This window comes from Cololabis saira, chromosome 15, assembly GCF_033807715.1.
Source record: "Cololabis saira isolate AMF1-May2022 chromosome 15, fColSai1.1, whole genome shotgun sequence".
NCBI classification, from domain to species: Eukaryota; Metazoa; Chordata; class Actinopteri; order Beloniformes; family Belonidae; genus Cololabis; species Cololabis saira.
Window position 1 is genome coordinate 42,681,135 of NC_084601.1, and position 22,555 is coordinate 42,703,689.

General features: G+C 45.4%; 1 protein-coding gene across 1 annotated transcript in view; it reads left to right on the top strand.

The window, feature by feature from the left end:
• LOC133460761 (NACHT, LRR and PYD domains-containing protein 3-like) overlaps positions 1–22,555 on the top strand; it is a 60,176-nt gene that overhangs the window by 12,921 nt on the left and 24,700 nt on the right. The window lies entirely within an intron of this gene.

Below are 22,555 nucleotides of genomic sequence, written 5' to 3' on the forward strand. Positions count from 1 at the left end.
CCATCTTACTGCGCAGACCCCGTACACACGTAGTAGTATCTGCTAAACCGAAGATATTTTCTTACGTTTGGACCTGTCATCCACATGAAAACGCAAATAAACGAATGTTTAAAAAAACTCCAGGCAAAGTGAAGATATTTGAAAACTCAGTTTATGTAGATGCGTGTAGACAGAGACAGAGAGCAGTTCTGCGTTTTCGAACGTCACTATGCTCCAAAACAACAACAAATCTGCTCTGAGTCTGACGTCTAACGTGCGACCCAGAACTACAGATGATCCACCATCTGTTCTCCAAGCTATTTATTAAATAAATGGTCTCTGCTCTTGACACCGTTACACCGACGCAGAGCCTTCGCCGTAGGGTGCGCGGCGACGCGCAGCAGGGCTGCAGTTGGGCTGCGTCGATTAACGCAGCAGCTCCGCGGTGGGACCATGGATCTGACACGGGGGGAGTCGAGCTTGTTAACCGAGAAGGAGACGCGGATCCCGGGGAAGCGGCGCAGCAGAGGCCGGAAGACCAGATGATCTACAGGTTTGGAATGCTTATGAAAGTGGTCGAAAACGCAGATCTTCGGTTCTGTGTGGAAGGTTTTTTTTTTTTTTTTAACAACGATGTAATGTGGATAAACGAAGGGGGGGGAGTATTCGGTTTTAAAAATACCCGGCTATTTCGGATTCTTTTAATCAGAAAAAAGAGAAGATAATTAAAGCTGCAAGCAGCGATGAACGGGCCCTCGCACTCACGGCCACCACCCCCCATAAGCATATGAGAAACGATACCACCCACGACTTCCTATGTCAAACCATTCAAAAGTTATAGCAGAAAAAAGGAACAACCAATTAGAAGAAGGGGCGGGGCTAATTCAGGCCAATGAAGGTCAAGGACTCCATACAGAATCTGATGACACCACCCACGACTCTCTATGTCAAACCATTCCAAAGTTATAGCAGAAAATCGGAACAACCAATCAGAAGAAGGGGCGGGGCTAATTAAGGCCAACAAAGCTTAAGAACTCATTACAGATTCCCATGACCCCACCCACGACTCCCTATGTCAAACCATTCCAAAGTTATAGCAGAAAATCGGGACAACCAATCAGAAGAAGGGGCGGGGCTAATTAAGGCCAACGAAGCTTAAGAACTCATTACAGATTCCCATGACACCACCCACGACTCCCTATGTCAAACCATTCCAAAGTTATAGCAGAAAAAAGGGACAACCAATCAGAAGAAGGGGCGGGGCTATTTCTGGCCAATGAAGGTCAATGACTCATTACAGAGTCCCATGACACCACCCAGGACTCTCTATGTCAAACCATTCCAATGTTATAGCAGAAAATCGGGACAACCAATCAGAAGAAGGGGCGGGGTTAATTAAGGCCAACGAAGCTTAAGGACTCATTACAGAGTCCCATGACACCACCCACAACTTCCTATGTCAAACCATTCAAAAGTTATGGCAGATAAAAGTATTCTAGGGGGCGCTGTTGAGCCGTTAGGCCACGCCCATTAATGCAAACCATGAGATATCAAATTTATCGCCAAGTCTGGCTTGCATGCAAAATTTTGTGACTTTTGGAGAACTATCAAATATGGACCAATCACATGAAGGGGGGGGCGCACCTTTTGGCGTCTAGCGTCGCCACGGTAACACTTTTGAAAGAGAAAAGTAATGCGTGTAGTCGCAGGATGTAGACGCACATTTTGATGTATAACACACCTGGGTGCACGTTACGGTTCGGGCTGAATTAACTGCCGAAGGAATGGCATAAATTTTGCCAAAATGACACAATTTATTCAAAATGGCCGACATCCTGTTCGGTTTCGGCCATGGCTCCAAGAGACTTTTCTGTAAGTTGTGCCATGATACAGGTGTGTAGCGATTTTCGTGCATGTACGTCAAACCGTATTGTGGGGCTTGAGGCACAAAGTTTTCCGGGGGGCGCTGTTGAGCCATTTTGCCACGCCCATTAATGCAAACCATGAAATATCAAATTTATCGCCAGGCCTGGCTTGCATGCCAAATTTGGTGCCTTTTGGGGAACTATCAAATATGGACCAATCAGATGAAGGGGGGGTGCGCTTTTTGGCTTCTAGCGTCGCCACGGTAACACTTTTGAAAGAGAAAAGTAATGCGTGTAGTCGCAGGATGGAGACGCACATTTTGATGTATAACACACCTGGGTTCACGATACGGTTCGGGCTGAATTAACTCTCGAAGGAATGGCATAAATTGCGCCAAAGTGACACGATTAATTCAAAATGGCCGACTTCCTGTTCGGTTTCGGGCATGACTCCAAGAGACTTTTCTTTAAGTTGTGCAATGATACAGGTGTGTACTGATTTTCGTGCATGTAGGTCAAACCGTATCGTGGGGCTTGAGGCACAAAGTTTTCCGGGGGGCGCTGTTGAGCCATTTTGCCCCGCCCATTAATGCAAACCATAAAATATCAAATTTTTCGCCAGGCCTGGTTTGCGTGCAAAATTTGGTGACTTTTTGGGCACGTTTAGGGGGGCAAAAAGGCCCTCCTTTCGTCAGAAAAATAATAATAATAATTAAAGCTGCAAGCAGCGATGAACGGGCCCTCGCACTCACGGCCACCGCCCCCCATAAGCAAATCAGAAAAGACACCACCCACGACTTCCTATGTCAAACCATTCAAAAGTTATAGCAGAAAAAAGGGACAACCAATCTGAAGAAGGCGGGGCTAATTCTGGCCAATGAAGGTCAAGGACTCCATAAAGAATCTGATGACACCACCCAGGACTCTCTATGTCAAACCATTCCAATGTTATAGCAGAAAATCGGGACAACCAATCAGAAGAAGGGGCGGGGCTAATTAAGGCCAACGAAGCTTAAGGACTCATTACAGAGTCCCATGACACCACCCACAACTTCCTATGTCAAACCATTCAAAAGTTATGGCAGATAAAAGTATTCTAGGGGGCGCTGTTGAGCCGTTAGGCCACGCCCATTAATGCAAACCATGAAATATCAAATTTATCGCCAAGTCTGGCTTGCATGCAAAATTTGGTGACTTTTGGAGAACTATCAAATATGGACCAATCACATGAAGGGGGGGCGCGCCTTTTGGCGTCTAGCGTCGCCACGGTAACACTTTTGAAAGAGAAAAGTAATGCGTGGTGTCGCAGGATGGAGACGCACATTTTGATGTATAACACACCTGGGTGCACGTTACGGTTCGGGCTGAATTAACTGCCGAAGGAATGGCATAAATTTCGCCAAAATGACACAATTTATTCAAAATGGCCGACATCCTGTTCGGTTTCGGCCATGGCTCCAAGAGACTTTTCTTTAAGTTGTGCCATGATACAGGTGTGTAGCGATTTTCGTGCATGTACGTCAAACCGTATTGTGGGGCTTGAGGCACAAAGTTTTCCGGGGGGCGCTGTTGAGCCGTTAGGCCACGCCCATTAATGCAAACCATGAAATATCACATTTATCCCCAGGCCTGGCTTGCATGCCAAATTTGGTGCCTTTTGGAGAACTATCAAATATGGACCAATCAGATGAAGGGGGGGTGCGCTTGTTGGCGTCTAGCGTCGCCACGGTAACACTTTTGAAAGAGAAAAGTAATGCGTGTAGTCGCAGGATGGAGACGCACATTTCGATGTATAACACACCTGGGTGCATGTTACGGTTCGGGCTGAATTAACTCTCGAAGGAATGGCATATATTGCCCCAAAATTACGCAATTCATTCAGAATGTTCAAAATGGCCGACTTCCTGTTGGGTTTTGGCCACGGCGCCAAGAGACTTTTCTTTTAGTTGCGACATGATACAGGAGTGTACCAATTTTCGTTCATGTATGTCAAACCGTATTATGGGGCTTGAGGCGCAAAGTTTTTTCTGTCTGAACCAACCAGATGAAGGGTGGCCGCGCTTTTTGGCGTCTAGCGTCGCCACGGTAACGCTTTTGAAAGAGAAAAGTAATGCGTGTGGTCGCAGGAGGGAGACGCACATTTTGATGTATAACACACCTGGGTGCACATTACGGTTCGGGCTGAATTAACTGCCGAAGGAATGGCATAAATTGCGCCAAAGTGACAGGATTAATTCAAAATGGCCGACTTCCTGTTCGGTTTCTCGACATGACGCCCAGAGACTTTTCTTTAAGTTGTGACATGATACAGGTGTGTACCGATTTTCGTGCATGTACGTCAAACCGTATCGTGGGGCTTGAGGCACAAAGTTTTCAAGGGGGCGCTGTTGAGCCATTTTGCCACGCCCATTAATGCAAACCATGAAATATCAAATTTTTCGCCAGGCCTGACTTGGGTGCAAAATTTGGTGACTTTTTGGGCATGTTAAGGGGGGCAAAAAGGCCATCACTTTGTCAGAAGAAAAATAATAATAATTAAAGCTGCAAGCAGCAATGAACGGGCCCTCGCACTCACGGCCACCACCCCCCATAAGCATATCAGAAATGACACCACCCACGACTTCCTATGTCAAACCATTCAAAAGTTATAGCAGAAAAAAGGGACAACCAATCAGAAGAAGGGGCGGGGCTAATTCAGGCCAATGAAGGTCAAGGACTCCATACAGAATCTGATGACACCACCCACGACTCTCTATGTCAAACCATTCCAAAGTTATAGCAGAAAATCGGGACAACCAATCAAAAGAAGGGGTGGGGCTAATTAAGGCCAACGAAGCTTAAGAACTCATTACAGAGTCCCATGACACCACCCACGACTTCCTATGTCAAACTATTCAAAAGTTAAAGCAGAAAAAAGGGACAACCAATCAGAAGAAGGGGCGGGGCTAATTCAGGCCAATGAAGGTCAAGGACTCCATAAAGAATCTGATTACACCACCCAGGACTCTCTATGTCGAACCATTCCAATGTTATAGCAGAAAATCGGGACAACCAATCAGAAGAAGGGGCGGGGCTAATTAAGGCCAATGAAGCTTAAGGACTCATTACAGAGTCCCATGACACCACCCACAACTTCCTATGTCAAACCATTCAAAAGTTATGGCAGAGAATAGTATTCTAGGGGGCGCTGTTGAGCCGTTAGGCCACGCCCATTAATGCAAACCATGAAATATCAAATTTATCACCAGGTCTGGCTTGCATGCAAAATTTGGTGACTTTTGGAGAACTATCAAATATGGACCAATCACATGGAGGGGGGGGCGCACCTTTTGGCGTCTAGCGTCGCCACGGTAACACTTTTGAAAGAGAAAAGTAATGCGTGGTGTCGCAGGATGTAGACGCACATTTTTATGTATAACACACCTGGGTGCACGTTACGGTTCGGGCTGAATTAACTGCCGAAGGAATGGCATAAATTTTGCTAAAATGACACGATTAATTCAAAATGGCCGACATCCTGTTCGGTTTCGGGCATGACCCCAAGAGACTTTTGTTTAAGTTGTCCCATGATACAGGTGTGTACCGATTTTCGTGCATGTACGACAAACCGTATCGTGGGGCTTGAGGCACAAAGTTTTCAAGGGGGCGCTGTTGAGCCATTTTGCCACGCCCATTAATGCAAACCTTTAAATATCAAATTTTTCGCCAGGCCTGACTAGGGTGCAAAATTTGGTGACTTTTTGGGAATGTTAAGGGGGGCAAAAAGGCCTTCACTTTGTCAGGAAAATAATAATAATAATAAAAATTCCTGCAAATACAATAGGGCCTTCGCACTGAAGGTGCTCGGGCCCTAATTAAAGCTGCAAGCAGCGATGAACGGGCCCTCGCACTCACGTCCACCGCCCCCCATAAGCATATCAGAAATGACACCACCCACGACTCTCTATGTCAACCCATTCAAAAGTTATAGCAGAAAAAAGGAACAACCAATCAGAGGAAGGGGCGGGGCTAATTCAGGCCAATGAAGGTCAAGGACTCATTACAGAGTCCCATGACACCACCCACAACTTCCTATGTCAAACCATTCAAAAGTTATGGCAGAGAAAAGTATTCTAGATGGGGGTTGTTGAGCCGTTAGGCCACGCCCATTAATGCAAACCATTAAATATCAAATGTATCACCAGGCCTGGCTTGCATGCAAAATTTGGTGACTTTTGGAGAACTATCAAATATGGACCAATCAGATGAAGGGGACGAGGGCTTTTTCACGTCTAGCGTCGCCACGGTAACACTTTTGAAAGAGAAAAGTAATGTGCGTCGTCGCAGGAAAGAGACGCACATCTTGATGTAAAAAAAACACAAAATTTGCTTACAAAAATTTCAGCATCCTGCCAGGCTCGAACTCCCAACCGCCGGCACCAAAGATCACAATGATCTGGTAGAGCTATATCTCAGCTAATACCTCACATTGACTTACTGGCTTAGGACAGACCAAGATAGCGATATATGTCTGGAACTTTTTTTTCCTAATTTTTTAAATATTTGTAAGGTATAAATATTAGTAAAACACTACTATTTTATTATTACTTTTTCTGTAACCATTCCACCGCGGTTCTAACCGGGCTGAGCACGGGACTATTTCTAACGTCACCACATTACAACAGCTGATTGGTCGGGGGGCGGGGCCGTCATCACCCTACTCGCCACTGATTGGTCGGGGGGCGGGGCCGTCATCACCCTACTCGCCACTGATTGGTCGGGGGGCGGGGCCGGCAGACGTTTGAATCAGGAAGCGGGAGTCAAACCATTAAAAAGTTATAGCAGAAAAAAGGGACAACCAATCAGAAGAAGGGGCGGGGCTAATTAAGGCCAACGAAGCTTAAGGACTCATTACTGAGTCCCATGACACCACCCACAACTTCCTATGTCAAACCATTCAAAAGTTATGGCAGATAAAAGTATTCTAGGGGGCGCTGTTGAGCCGTTAGGCCACGCCCATTAATGCAAACCATGAAATATCAAATGTAAGTCTGACTTGCATGCAAAATTTGATTACTTTTGGAGAACTATCAAATATGGACCAATCACATGAAGGGGGGGCGCGCCTTTTGGCGTCTAGCGTCGCCACGGTAACACTTTTGAAAGAGAAAAGTAATGCCTGTAGTCCCAGGATGGAGACGCACATTTTGATGTATAACACACCTGGGTGCACATTACGGTTCGGGCCGTATTAATTGCCGAAGGAATGGCATAAATTGCGCCAAAATTACACAATTAATTCAAAATGGCCGACTTCCTGTTCGGTTTCGGCCATGGCTCCAAGAGACTTTTCTTGAAGTTGTGCCATGATACAGGTGTGTAGCGATTTTCGTGCATGTACGTCAAACCGTATCGTGGGGCTTGAGGCACAAAGTTTTCCGGGGGGCGCTGTTGAGCCATTTTGCCACGCCCATTAATGTAAACCATAAAATATCAAATTTACCGCCAGGCCTGGCTTGCATGCCAAATTTGGTGCCTTTTGGGGAACTATCAAATATGGACCAATCAGATGAAGGGGGGGTGCGCTTGTTGGCGTCTAGCGTCGCCACGGTAACACTTTTGAAAGAGAAAAGTAATGCGTGTAGTCGCAGGATGGAGACGCACATTTTGATGTATAACACATCTGGGTGCACGATACGGTTCGGGCCGTATTAATTCTCGAAGGAATGGCATATATTGCTCCAAAATTACGCGATTAATTCAGAATGTCCAAAATGGCCAACTTCCTGTTCGGCTTCGGCCATGGCGCCAAGAGACTTTTGTTTTAGTTGCGACATGATACAGGAGTGTACCGATTTTCGTTCATGTACGTCAAAGCGTATAATGGGGCTTGAGGCGCAAAGTTTTTTCTGTCTGAACCAATCAGATGAAGGGTGGGCGCGCTTTTTGGCGTCTAGCGTCGCCACGGTAACGCTTTTGAGAGAGAAAAGTAATGCGTGGTGTCGGAGGATGGAGACGCACATTTTGATGTATAACACACTTGGGGGCTCGTTACGGTTCGGGCCGTATTAACTGCCGAAGGAATGGCATAAATTTCGCCAAAATGACACGACCAATTCAAAATGGCCGACATCCTGTTCGGTTTCGGGCATGACTACAAGAGACTTTTCTTTAAGTTGCGTCATGATACAGGTGTGTACTGATTTTCGTGCATGTACGTCAAACCGTATCGTGGGGCTTGAGGCACAAAGTTTTCAAGGGGGCGCTGTTGAGCCATTTTACCACGCCCATTAATGCAAACCATTAAATATCAAATTTTTCGCCAGGCCTGGCTTGGGTGCAAAATTTGGTGACTTTTGGGGCACGTTTAGGGGGGCAAAAAGGCCCTCCTTTCGTCAGAAAAATAATAATAATAATAACGCGAAGAATTCCTACAGATACAATAGGGCCTTCGCACTGAAGGTGCTCGGGCCCTAATAAGAAAAATTCCTGCAAATACAATAGGGCCTTCGCACTGAAGGTGCTCGGGCCCTAATAACTAGAAAATTTCTGGAAATTTTGATATGGGCATGCCCTACCGCCCATTCGTCCCCTCTCGCTGCTTTGGTTTGGGGCTGTAGTGGTTGTTTTCGGGGTGGTTCTATGTCAGTTTGAGGTGTTTTTACGCTTGTATTTCATTCATTCCTGTGCTCCCAATAGTTATTAATGGGGCGCGCTTTTTGGCATCTAGCGTTGCCACGGTAACGCTTTTGACTGAGAATAGTAATGCCCATCGAGGCAAGATGGAGACGCATGTAACGATGTATGCCATGCATGAGTGCACGTTCTGGTTCAGGCTACGTTAACGGATAGGTTTTTTTTTCAACATGGTACAAAACCCCATCCGAATGAATGGGGCCATTTGGCCTGGATTTTGACATAAAATTTCCTTAAATCCCAGCTTCATGAGATTTGAGTATGTTGAAGTCCACAGCGTGCCGAGTCAGGGGACATTTGTACGATGTCTCTACGATAATCTGTTGCCTAGCAACAAGCGTCCAAAGTTAAATGGAAATAAAAAAGAAAAATGAAAGGTCAATATCGCAAAAATTTTAATAATTGGCATAATGAGCTTGTAGGGTCCGTTAGTGCCAATCGGGCCGAGTGTTTGAAAGTTTGAACGATGTCTCTACGATAAAGTTCGACCGAGCAATAAGCGTCTGAATTTTCGCCTTTTTTTTTGCTTATTGGCGTCTAGCGTTGCCACGGTAACACTTTTGACTGAGAAAAGTAATGCTCATCGAGGCACGATGGAGACGCATCCAACGATGTATGCCATGCATGGGTGCACGTTCCGGTTCAGCCTACATTAACGGATAGGTCTTTTTTTCACGATGGTAAAAAAACCCATCCGAATGAATGGGGCCATTTGGCCTGGATTTTGACAAAATATTTCCTTAAATCACAGTTTCATGAAATTGGAATATGTTGAACTGCACAGCGTGCCGAGTCGGGGAACATTAGTATGATGTCTCTACGATAACCTGTTGCCTAGCAACAAGCGTCCAAAGTTAAACAGAAATAAAAAAAAAACCTGAAAGGTAAATATCGCAAAAACTGTAATACTTGGCATAATGAGGTTGTACGTACTATTAGGGACAATCGGGCCGAGTGTTTCAAAGTTTGAACAATGTCTCTACGATAAAGTTCGGCCGAGCAATAAGCGCGGGAATTTTCGCCTTTTTTTTTGCTTTTTGGCAACTAGCGTTGCCACGGTAACCCCTATTACTGAGAAAAGTAATACCCATCGAATCACGATGGAGACGCATCCAACGATGTATGCCATGCATGGGTGCACGTTGCGGTTCGGGCCGTATTAACGGACGAAAAAAAGTGCGGAATAATAAGAATAATAATAAAAAAAGGGAAACCTTTCTAGATACTAATTTAACGCCTTCATTTTTCAGGTTTTCTCGGCCGTGTTTCATTTTTTGGGGATTTTCTTTTTCCACAACAGAGCGGGGTCATGCTTTACACCCGCTGGTGCGCAGTGGGACCTTTGCGACTTTAGCATGTTAGCGAAACGCTAGCAACATTGCCTTTTGGGCCATTCTGGACGATTGCAATATGGTCATGCCACTACTTGGCATGCCCATAATTAAAGCTGCAAGCAGCGATGAACGGGCCCTCGCACTCACGGCCACCGCCCCCCCATAAGCATATCAGAAATGACACCACCCACGACTCTCTATGTCAAACCATTCAAAGGTTATAGCAGAAAAAAGGGACAACCAATCAGAAGAAGGGGCGGGGCTAATTAAGGCCAACGAAGCTTAAGAACTCATTAAAGAGTCCCATGACACCACCCACAACTCTCTATGTCAAACCATTAAAAAGTTATAGCAGAAAAAAGGGACAACCAATCAGAAGAAGGGGCGGGGCTAATTCAGCCAATGAAGGTCAAGGACTCAATACCGAATCTGATGACACCACCCACGACTCTCTATGTCAAACCATTCCAAAGTTATAGCAGAAAATCGGGACAACCAATCAGAAGAAGGGGCGGGGCTAATTAAGGCCAACGAAGCTTAAGAACTCATTACAGAGTCCCATGACACCACCCACGACTTTCTATGTCAAACCATTCAAAAGTTATAACAGAAAATCGGGACAACCAATCAGAAGAAGGGGCGGGGCTAATTCAGGCCAAAGAAGCTCAAGGACTCATTAAAGATTCCCATGACACCACCCACAACTTCCTATGTCAAACCATTCAAAAGTTATGGCAGATAAAAGTATTCTAGGGGGCGCTGTTGAGCCGTTAGGCCACGCCCATTAATGCAAACCATGAAATATCAAATTTATCGCCAAGTCTGGCTTGCATGCAAAATTTGGTGACTTTTGGAGAACTATCAAATATGGACCAATCACATGAAGGGGGGGTGCGCCTTTTGGGATCTAGCGTCGCCACGGTAACACTTTTGAAAGAGAAAAGTAATGCGTGGTGTCGCAGGATGTAGACGCACATTTTGATGTATAACACACCTGGGTGCACGTTACGGTTCGGGCTGAATTAACTGCCGAAGGAATGGCATAAATTTCGCCAAAATGACACAATTTATTCAAAATGGCCGACATCCTGTTCGGTTTCGGCCATGGCTCCAAGAGACTTTTCTTTAAGTTGTGCCATGATACAGGTGTGTAGCGATTTTCGTGCATGTACGTCAAACCGTATTGTGGGGCTTGAGGCACAAAGTTTTCCGGGGGGTGCTGTTGAGCCATTTTGCCACGCCCATTAATGCAAACCATGAAATATCAAATTTATCGCCAGGCCTGGCTTGCATGCCAAATTTGGTGCCTTTTGGGGAACTATCAAATATGGACCAATCAGATGAAGGGGGGGTGCGCTTGTTGGCGTCTAGCGTCGCCACGGTAACACCTTTGAAAGAGAAAAGTAATGCGTGTAGTCGCAGGATGGAGACGCACATTTTGATGTATAACACATCTGGGTTCACGATACGGTTCGGGCTGAATTAACTGCCGAAGGAATGGCATAAATTCTTCAAAGTGACACGATTAATTCAAAATGGCCGACTTCCTGTTCGGTTTCGGCCATGTCGCCAAGAGACTTTTCTTTAAGTTGTGTACTGATACAGGTGTGTACCGATTTTCGTGCATGTACGTCAAACCGTATCGTGGGGCTTGAGGCACAAAGTTTTCAAGGGGGCGCTGTTGAGCCATTTTACCACGCCCATTAATGCAAACCATTAAATATCAAATTTTTCGCCAGGCCTGACTTGGGTGCAAAATTTGGTGACTTTTTGGGCATGTTAAGGGGGGCAAAAAGGCCATCACTTTGTCAGAAGAAAAAAAAAAATAATAATAATAATTAAAGCTGCAAGCAGCGATGAACGGGCCCTCGCACTCACGGCCACCGCCCCCCATAAGCATATCAGAAACGACACCACCCACGACTTCCTATGTCAAACCATTCCAAAGTTATAGCAGAAAATCGGGACAACCAATCAGAAGAAGGGGCGGGGCTAATTTGCACCAATTATGGTCAAGGACTCAATACCGAGTCCGATGACACCACCCACGACTCTCTATGTCAAACCATTCAAAAGTTATAGCAGAAAAAAGTATTCTAGGGGGCGCTGTTGAGCCATTAGGCCACGCCCATTCATGCAAACCATGAAATATCAAATTTATCCCCAGGCCTGGCTTGGTGCAAAATTTGGTGACTTTTGGATAACTATCAAATATGGACCAATCAGATGAAGGGGGCGCACTTTTTGGCGTCGAGTGTTGCCACGTTAACGCTTTTGAATGAGAAAAGTAATGCGCGTCGTCGCAGGAAGGAGACGCACATGTTGATGTAAAAAAAAAAACATACAAATTGCTGACAATAATCTTTGCATTGAGCTGGGATCGATCCAACGGTCTCCCACACGAAAGACGGTGACATTACCGCTGAGCCACGAATCAGCTTGGCCGTTTTCTGACTGACTGACTTAGGAGATACCAACATAGCGATGTAATCTGAGTCCCGAATTGTTTTTTCGTAATTTTTAAAATATTTGTAAGATATAAATATTAGTAAAACCCCACTATTTATTCTTTTGTGAATAGCATGTTCCAGTCTTTACTTCCTAGACACACACACTGCATGGAAGGGAGCGTTTGATTTATTGTTCACGTAACATTACTTTTATTTTTTCACAACCAAACCATGCACTTTATTTATGTCATTTGCACCGGGCAAGGACAAAAAATAAATGATTCCACCAAAATTCCAGAGATTTTTGGTGTTGGCTGACACATTACCAGCATATTTCAAATATGTCAAACCATTCAAAAGTTATAGTCAGAAAATATGGACAACCAATCAGAAGAAGGGGCGGGGCTAATTCAGGCCAACGAAGCTTAAGAACTCATTACAGAGTCCCATGACACCACCCACGACTTCCTATGTCAAACCATTAAAAAGTTATAGCAGAAAAAAGGGACAACCAATCAGAAGAAGGGGCGGGGCTAATTCAGGCCAATGAAGGTCAAGGACTCCATAAAGAATCTGATGACACCACCCACGACTTCCTATGTCAAACCATTCAAAAGTTATGGCAGAGAAAAGTTTTCTAGGGGGCGCTGTTGAGCCGTTAGGCCACGCCCATTAATGCAAACCATGAAATATCAAATTTATCGCCAAGTCTGGCTTGCATGCAAAATTTGGTGACTTTTGGGAAACTATCAAATATGGACCAATCAGATGAAGGGGGGGCGCGCCTTTTGGCGTCTAGCGTCGCCACGGTAACACTTTTGAAAGAGAAAAGTAATGCGCATAGTCGCAGGATGGAGACGTACATTTTGATGTATAACACATCTGGGTTCACGATACGGTTCGGGCCGTATTAATTCTCGAAGGAATGGCATATATTGCTCCAAAATTACGTGATTAATTAAGAATGTTCAAAATGGCCGACTTCCTGTTCGGTTTAGGCCATGGCGCCAAGAGACTTTTCTTTAAGTAGCGACATGATAAAGATGTGTACCGATTTTCGTTCATGTACGTCAAACCGTATTCTGGGGCTTGAGGCGCAAATTTTTTTCTGTCTGAACCAACCAGATGATGGGTGGGCGCGCTTTTTGGCGTCTAGCGTCGCCACGGTAACGCTTTTGAGAGAGAAAAGTAATGCGTGGTGTCGGAGGATGGAGACGCACATTTTGATGTATAACACACATGGGGGCTCGTTACGGTTCGGGCCGTATTAACTGCCGAAGGAATGGCATAAATTTCGCCAAAATGACACGATTAATTCAAAATGGCCGACATCCTGTTCGGTTTCGGGCATGACTCCAAGAGACTTTTCTTTAAGTTGTGCAATGATACAGGTGTGTACTGATTTTCGTGCATGTAGGTCAAACCGTATCGTGGGGCTTGAGGCACAAAGTTTTCCGGGGGGCGCTGTTGAGCCATTTTGCCACGCCCATTAATGCAAACCATAAAATATCAAATTTTTCGCCAGGCCTGGTTTGCGTGCAAAATTTGGTGACTTTTTGGGCACGTTTAGGGGGGCAAAAAGGCCCTCCTTTCGTCAGAAAAATAATAATAATAATAATAATTAAAGCTGCAAGCAGCAATGAACGGGCCCTCGCACTCACGGCCACCGCCCCCCATAAGTATCAGAAAAGACACCACCCACGACTTCCTATGTCAAACCATTCAAAAGTTATAGCAGAAAAAAGGGACAACCAATCAGAAGAAGGGGAGGGGCTAATTCAGGCCCAGGAAGGTCAAGGACTCCATACAGAATCAGATGACACCACCCACGACTTTCTATGTCAAACCATTCCAAAGTTATAGCAGAAAATCTGGACAACCAATCAGAAGAAGGGGCGGGGCTAATTAAGGCCAACGAAGCTTAAGAACTCATTACAGAGTCCCATGACACCACCCACGACTTCCTATGTCAAACCAATCAAAAGTTATAGCAGAAAAAAGGGACAACCAATCAGAAGAAGGGGCGGGGCTAATTTAAGCCAATGAAGGTCAAGGGCTCCATAAAGAATCTGATGAGACCACCCACGACTCTCTATGTCAAACCATTCCAAAGTTATAGCAGAATATCGGGACAACCAATCAGAAGAAGGGGCGGGGCTAATTAAGACTAACGAAGGTTAAGGACTCATTACAGAGTCCCATGACACCACCCACCACTTCCTATGTCAAACAATTAAAATGTTATAGCAGAAAAAAGGGACAACCAATGACAAGAAGGGGCGGGGCTAATTCAGGCCAATGAAGGTCAAGGACTCCATACAGAATCTTATGACACCACCCAGGACTCTCTATGTCAAACCATTCCAAAGTTATAGCAGAAAATCGGGACAACCAATCAGAAGAAGGGGCGGGGCTAATTAAGGCCAACGAAGCTTAAGAACTCATTACAGAGTCCCATGATACCACCCATGACTTCCTATGTCAAACCATTCAAAAGTTATAGCAGAAAAAAGGGACAACCAATCAGAAGAAGGGGCGGGGCTAATTAAGGCCAACGAAGCTTAAGGACTCATTACAGAGTCCCATGACACCACCCACAACTCTCTATGTCAAACCATTCAAAAGTTATGGCAGAGAAAAGTATTCTAGGGGGCGCTGTTGAGCCGTTAGGGCACGCCCATTAATGCAAACCATGAAATATCAAATGTATCGCCAAGTCTGGCTTGCATGCAAAATTTGGTGACTTTTGGAGAACTATCAAATATGGACTAATCACATGAAGGGGGGGGGCGCCTTTTGGCGTCTAGCGTCGCCACGGTAACACTTTTGAAAGAGAAAAGTAATGCGTGGTGTCGCAGGATGGAGACGCACATTTTGATGTATAACACACCTGGGTGCACGTTACGGTTCGGGCTGAATTAACTGCCGAAGGAATGGCATAAATTTCGCCAAAATGACACAATGTATTCAAAATGGCCGACATCCTGTTCGGTTTCGGCCATGGCTCCAAGAGACTTTTCTTTAAGTTGTGCCATGATACAGGTGTGTAGCGATTTTCGTGCATGTACGTCAAACCGTATTGTGGGGCTTGAGGCACAAAGTTTTCCGGGGGGTGCTGTTGAGCCATTTTGCCACGCCCATTAATGCAAACCATGAAATATTACATTTATCGCCAGGCCTGGCTTGCATGCCAAATTTGGTGCCTTTTGGAGAACTATCAAATATGGACCAATCAGATGAAGGGGGGGTGCGCTTGTTGGTGTCTAGCGTCGCCACGGTAACACTTTTGAAAGAGAAAAGTAATGCGTGTAGTCGCAGGATGGAGACGCACATTTTGATGTATAACACACCTGGGTGCACGTTACGGTTCGGGCTGAATTAACTGCCGAAGGAATGGAATACATTTCGCCAAAATGACACAATTTATTCAAAATGGCCGACATCCTGTTCGGTTTCGGCCATGGCTCCAAGAGACTTTTCTTTAAGTTGTGCCATGATACAGGTGTGTAGCGATTTTCGTGCATGTACGTCAAACCGTATTGTGGGGCTTGAGGCCCAAAGTTTTCCGGGGGGCGCTGTTGAGCCATTTTGCCACGCCCATTAATGCAAACCATGAAATATCAAATTTATCGCCAGGCCTGGCTTGCATGCCAAATTTGGTGCATTTTGGGGAACTATCAAATATGGACCAATCAGATGAAGGGGGGGGTGCATTTGTTGGCGTCTAGCGTCGCCACGGTAACACTTTTGAAAGAGAAAAGTAATGCGTGTAGTCGCAGGATGGAGACGCACATTTTGATGTATAACACATCTGGGTTCACGATACGGTTCGGGCTGAATTAACTCTCAAAGGAATGGCATATATTGCTCCAAAATTACGCAATTAATTCAGAATGTTCAAAATGGCCGACTTCCTGTTCGGTTTCTGCCATGGCGCCAAGAGACTTTTCTTTTAGGTGCTACATGATACAGGAGTGTACCAATTTACGTTCATGTACGTCAAACCGTATTATGGGGCTTGAGGCGCAAAGTTTTCTCTGTCTGAACCAACCAGATGAAGGGTGGGCGCGCTTTTTGGCGTCTAGCGTCGCCACGGTAACGCTTTTGAAAGAGAAAAGTAATGCGTGGTGTCGCAGGATGGAGACGCACATTTTTATGTATAACACACCTGGGTGCACGTTACGGTTTGGGCTGAATTAACTGCCGAAGGAATGGCATAAATTTCGCTAAAATGACACGATTAATTCAAAATGGCCAACATCCTGTTCGGTTTCGGGCATGACCCCAAGAGACTTTTGTTTAAGTTGTCACATGATACAGGTGTGTACTGATTTTCGTGCATGTACGTCAAACCGTATCGTGGGGCTTGAGGCACAAAGTTTTCAAGGGGGCGCTGTTGAGCCATTTTGCCACGCCCATTAATGCAAACCTTTAAATATCAAATTTTTCGCCAGGCTTGACTAGGGTGCAAAATTTGGTGACTTTTTGGGAATGTTAAGGGGGGCAAAAAGGCCTTTACTTTGTCAGGAAAATAATAATAATAATAAAAATTCCTGCAAATACAATAGGGCCTTCGCACTGAAGGTGCTCGGGCCCTAATTAAAGCTGCAAGCAGCGATGAACGGGCCCTCGCACTCACGGCCACCGCCCCCCATTAGCATATCAGAAATGACACCACCCACGACTTCCTATGTCAAACCATTCAAAAGTTATAGCAGAAAAAAGGGACAACCAATCAGAAGAAGGGGCGGGGCTAATTCAGGCCAATGAAGGTCAAGGACTCCATACAGAATCTGATGACACCACCCACGACTTTCTATGTCAAACCATTCCAAAGTTATAGCAGAAAAAAGGGACAACCAATCAATTCAATTCAATTCAATTTTATTTATATAGCGTCTAATACAACAGAGTTGTCTCTAGACGCTTTACAGAGACCCATACCCAGAACATGACCCCCGAGCAGATATTACATAAACAATGGCAGGTAAAAAACTCCCCTAGTGGGAGAAAAACCTTAAGCCAAACAGTGGCAAGGAAAAACTCCCCTTTAGGAGGGAAGAAACCTTGAGCAGGACCAGGCTCATCAGGGGGGACCCTCCTGCCGAGGGCCAGACTGGTGGGTCAGGGACGGCAACAGCACAGCAGGCAGGTGGAAGCAGCAACGGGATGACCGGGGGTGGGGACCGCAGGCCAGCACACAGCTCCCGAAGCTCCGGCCCAATCAGCAAGTCCCAGGTTGGGGTGCAGGGTCAGGAAAAGACTTGTGCTCCGTAATGCAAGCTACAAGCCACCCACGGCCACCTGCAGGACAAAAGAGAGAAAAGGGAGGAGAAGGGGGGGGCAGCAACGGGATGACCAGGGGTGGGGACCGCAGGCCAGCACACAGCTCCCGAAGCTCCGGCCCAATCAGCAAGTCCCAGGTTGGGGTGCAGGGTCAGGGAAAGACTTGTGCTCCGTAATGCAAGCTACAAGCCACCCACGACCACCTGCAGGTTCCGGTGTCCGGCAAAGGATGCTGCAACATGGACAAAAGAGAGAAAAGGGAGGAGAAGGGGGGGCCAGCACAAGAAACTACAGGAGCGACTCTGACACACTAAAGTTTACACTACCTAGAGATTTACCAACACCAGCTAGAGGTTTACTAAACACTAACTATAGGCTTTACTAAACAGAAAGGTTTTAAGTTTAGTTTTAAAGGTGGAGGTGGAGTCAGCCTCCTTAACCCAGATTGGAAGTTGGTTCCAAAGTAATGGTGCCTGATAGCAGAACGCCCGCCCTCCAAATCTACATTTAGATACTCTAGGAACTACGAGTAAACCTGCACTCTGAGAACGGAGAGCTCTGACAGGAACATAAGGCACTATCAGGTCTTGCAAATAATGCGGAGCTAAGCCGTTTTGGGCTTTATACGCAAGTAATAAAATTTTAAATTGGATTCTGAATTTTACGGGTAACCAATGGAGCGACGCTAACACTGGAGAGACGTGGTCTCTCCTGCTAATTCCTGTCAGTACTCGTGCTGCTGCATTTTGGATCAGCTGGAGCCTATTCAGCAAATTACTTGGACATCCTGCTAACAACACATTACAGTAATCTAGTCTAGAAGATACAAACGCATGAACTAGTTTTTCTGCATCACTCTGTGAGAGGATTTTCCTAATCTTTGCAATATTACGGAGATGGAAAAAGGCTATTTTACAAACCTGATTGACATATGGTTTAAACGACAAATCCTGATCGAAAATAACACCAAGATTTCTCACAGTTGCACTGGAAGCCATCGCAACACCATCTAATCCCTTCCTAAGATGCTCTGGACCAAGAATGATAACCTCTGTTTTATCTGAATTTAGAAGCAGGAAATTTCTGGACATCCAGTCCTTGATGTCCCTAAGACATGCCTGAAGTTTAACTAACGGTTCTGTTTCATCCGGCTTCATAGACAAATAGAGCTGCGTATCATCAGCATAACAATGAAAGTGTATGCCGTGATTCTGGATTATACTTCCCAACGGCTGCATGTATAAACTGAACAAGATTGGCCCTAGCACTGAACCCTGCGGAACACCATAACAGACCCTTGACTGTTCTGAAGAAACCTCATGTACATGAACAAACTGGAACCTGTCAGATAGATATGATTTAAACCAACGTAGAGCTGTCCCTTTAATCCCAACAACATGCTCTAACCTGTGCAGTAAAATGCCATGATCTATAGTGTCAAAAGCAGCACTGAGGTCCAGTAGAACCAGTATGGACACTAATCCCTTATCTGAGGCCATAAGGAGGTCATTCGTGACTCGAACAAGTGCTGTCTCTGTGCTATGATGCATTCTGAACCCTGACTGAAAGACTTCAAACAGATCATTTCTATACAAATAGTCACATAACTGGCTTGAAACTGCCTTTTCCAGAATTTTAGACACAAATGGAAGGTTGGAAATTGGTCTATAATTAGCTAAGGTGTCTGGGTCAAGAGAAGGTTTTTTAAGTAAAGGTTTAATTACTGCGACTTTGAAAACCTGTGGTACATATCCTAAACTTAGGGATAGGTTAATTTGGTCCAGTATTGTCGTACCAATAAGAGAAAAAATATGTTTGAATAGTCGAGTCGGGATGGGGTCTAACATACATGTGGTTGACTTAGCTCTATTAACGAGTGAAGTCAGCTCAGGGAGGTCTATAGGATCAAAACAGTCTAGAGACAAGTCAGAGCCTAGGGAAGTCGCTAAAGCTGAAGAAACACCTACAACCGGCTGGTTGATTTCTTCTCTAATTCTCAGAAGAAGGGGCGGGGCTAATTAAGGCCAACGAAGCTTAAGAACTCATTACAGAGTCCCATGATACCACCCACGACTTCCTATGTCAAACCATTCAAAAGTTATAGCAGAAAAAAGGGACAACCAATCAGAAGAAGGGGCGGGGCTAATTCAGGCCAATGAAGGTCAAGGACTCCATAAAGAATCTGATGACACCACCCACGACTCTCTATGTCAAACCATTCCAAAGTTATAGCAGAAAATCGGGACAACCAATCAGAAGAAGGGGCGGGGCTAATTAAGGCCAACGAAGCTTAAGAACTCATTACAGAGTCCCATGACACCACCCACGACTTCCTATGTCAAACCATTCAAAAGTTATAGCAGAAAAAAGGGACAACCAATCAGAAGAAGGGGCGGGGCTAATTAAGGCCAACGAAGCTCAAGGACTCCATACAGAGTCCCATGACACCACCCACAACTTCCTATGTCAAACCATTCAAAAGTTATGGCAGAGAAAAGTATTCTAGGGGGCGCTGTTGAGCCGTTAGGCCACGCCCATTAATGCAAACCATGAAATATCAAATTTATCGCCAAGTCTGTCTTGCATGCAAAATTTGGTGACTTTTGGAGAACTATCAAATATGGACCAATCAGATTTCAAAATGGCCGACTTCCTGTTCGGTTTCGGCCATGGCTCCAAGAGACTTTTCTTTAAGCTGTGCCATGATACAGGTGTATAGCGATTTTCGTGCATGTACGTCAAACCGTATTGTGGGGCTTGAGGCACAAAGTTTTCCGGGGGGCGCTGTTGAGCCATTTTGCCACGCCCATTAATGCAAACCATGAAATATCACATTTATCACCAGTCCTGGCTTGCGTGCCAAATTTGGTGCCTTTTGGGGAACTATCAAATATGGACCAATCAGATGAAGGGGGGGTGCGCTTGTTGGCGTCTAGCGTCGCCACGGTAACACTTTTGAAAGAGAAAAGTAATGCGTGTAGTCGCAGGATGGAGACGCACATTTTGATGTATAACACATCTGGGTTCACAATACGGTTCGGGCCGTATTAATTCTCGAAGGAATGGCATATATTGCTCCAAAATTACGCGATTAATTCAGAATGTTCAAAATGGCCGACTTCCTGTTCGGTTTCGGCCGTGGCGCCAAGAGACTTTTCTTTAAGTTGCGACATGATACAGGTGTGTAGCGATTTTCGTTCATGTACGTCAAACCGTATTGAGGGGCTTGAGGCGCAAAGTTTTTTCTGTCTGAACCAATCAGATGAAGGGTGGGCGCGCTTTTCGACGTCTAGCGTCGCCACGGTAACGCTTTTGAAAGAGAAAAGTAATGCGTGGTGTCGGAGGATGGAGACGCACATTTTGATGTATAACACACCTGGGTGCACGTTACGGTTCGGGCCGTATTAACTGCCGAAGGAAGGCATAAATTTCGCCAAAATGACACGATTAATTCAAAATGGCCGACTTCCTGTTCGGTTTCTCGACATGACGCCCAGAGACTTTTCTTTAAGTTGGGCCATGATACAGGTGTGTACCGATTTTCGTGCATGTACGACAAACCGCATTGTGGGGCTTGAGGCACAAAGTTTTCCGGGGGGCGCTGTTGAGCCATTTTGCCAAGCCCATTAATGCAAACCATTAAATATCAAATTTTTCGCCAGGCCTGACTTGCATGCAAAATTTGGTGACTTTTTGGGCACGTTTAGGGGGGCAAAAAGGCCCTCCTTTTGTCAGAACAATAAGAAGAAGAAGAAGAAGAAGAATTCCTACAGATACAATAGGGCCTTCGCACTGCAAGTGCTCGAGCCCTAATAACGCGAAGAATTCCTACAGATACAATAGGGCCTTCGCACTGAAGGTGCTCGGGCCCTAATAATAAAAATTCCTGCAAATACAATAGGGCCTTCGCACTGCAAGTGCTCGGGCCCTAATAATAATAATAACGCGAAGAATTCCTACAGATACAATAGGGCCTTCGCACTGAAGGTGCTCGGGCCCTAATAAGCCTGTTTTCTGTTTAGAAAGTACAAACGTAGACAGATTACAAGTACTCACCAATTTTTAAGGAGTTTCGGAGTTTCTTTCAGGAGCACGGAGACGGAGTGCTGCAGTGAATAAAGGCGGATTTATGGTTCCGCGTAAAATCGACGGTGTAGCCTACGGCGTAGGTTACGCGGCGCACGCAGCGGTCTGTGCGTCTCCGCATACCCTACGCCGTAGGGTCTGCGTTGGTGCAACGCGGACCCATAAATCAGCGTTTAAAAAGCGTTTAAAAAGCGAATTTCAGCTGTCAATCAAAAGAACGTGGGGGGCCTAACGGGTTCGTAATTATAAGGCTGTGGCCCGTCATATTGGTGTGAATACACATTCACAACCTCTTCAGTGTCACAACTAACATTAAGATCCACTATTTTTCCTATTGTTGAATTCACCGCGCTCCCCTATGCCACGTCACTTCCGGTTCAACTTTTTCAGATGCGGAAGTAAAATACTCTCACAAAAACAACTCCGGAGGTCACTGTACTATATATTTATGCGTATTTCAATGAAAATTCAGTTCCTACATTATTTTCCTACACATTGATTCACAGGGGTCTCCAACCTGCAATATGCTCTTTAAAGTCTATGTTGTCCAGGTCTGTCTTGAGAGGGATGAGGGTCTTCCACTTTTGCTCTTTGCCATCAGAGAGACTGCACAGGGATCTCTTGGATTTAGTCCTGCAGCTTTAGTCTTTGGTCGTGCGGTGGGTCGTCCTCTTCAGCTTCTCAAGGGAAAATGGTGGACGGAAACATCTCCCACTGAGCTCAATGTGCTAGATTATGTCAGTAGTTTTCAGGAGCGTCTTCATCATGCGTGTCAGTTGGCACAAGAGTTGTTGTGTTGTGATATGACATCGATGTAGACGATCGGAAGCCCATTACTACCAGACTGGACGCAACAGGGTCAATGGTCCAGCTGACTGCC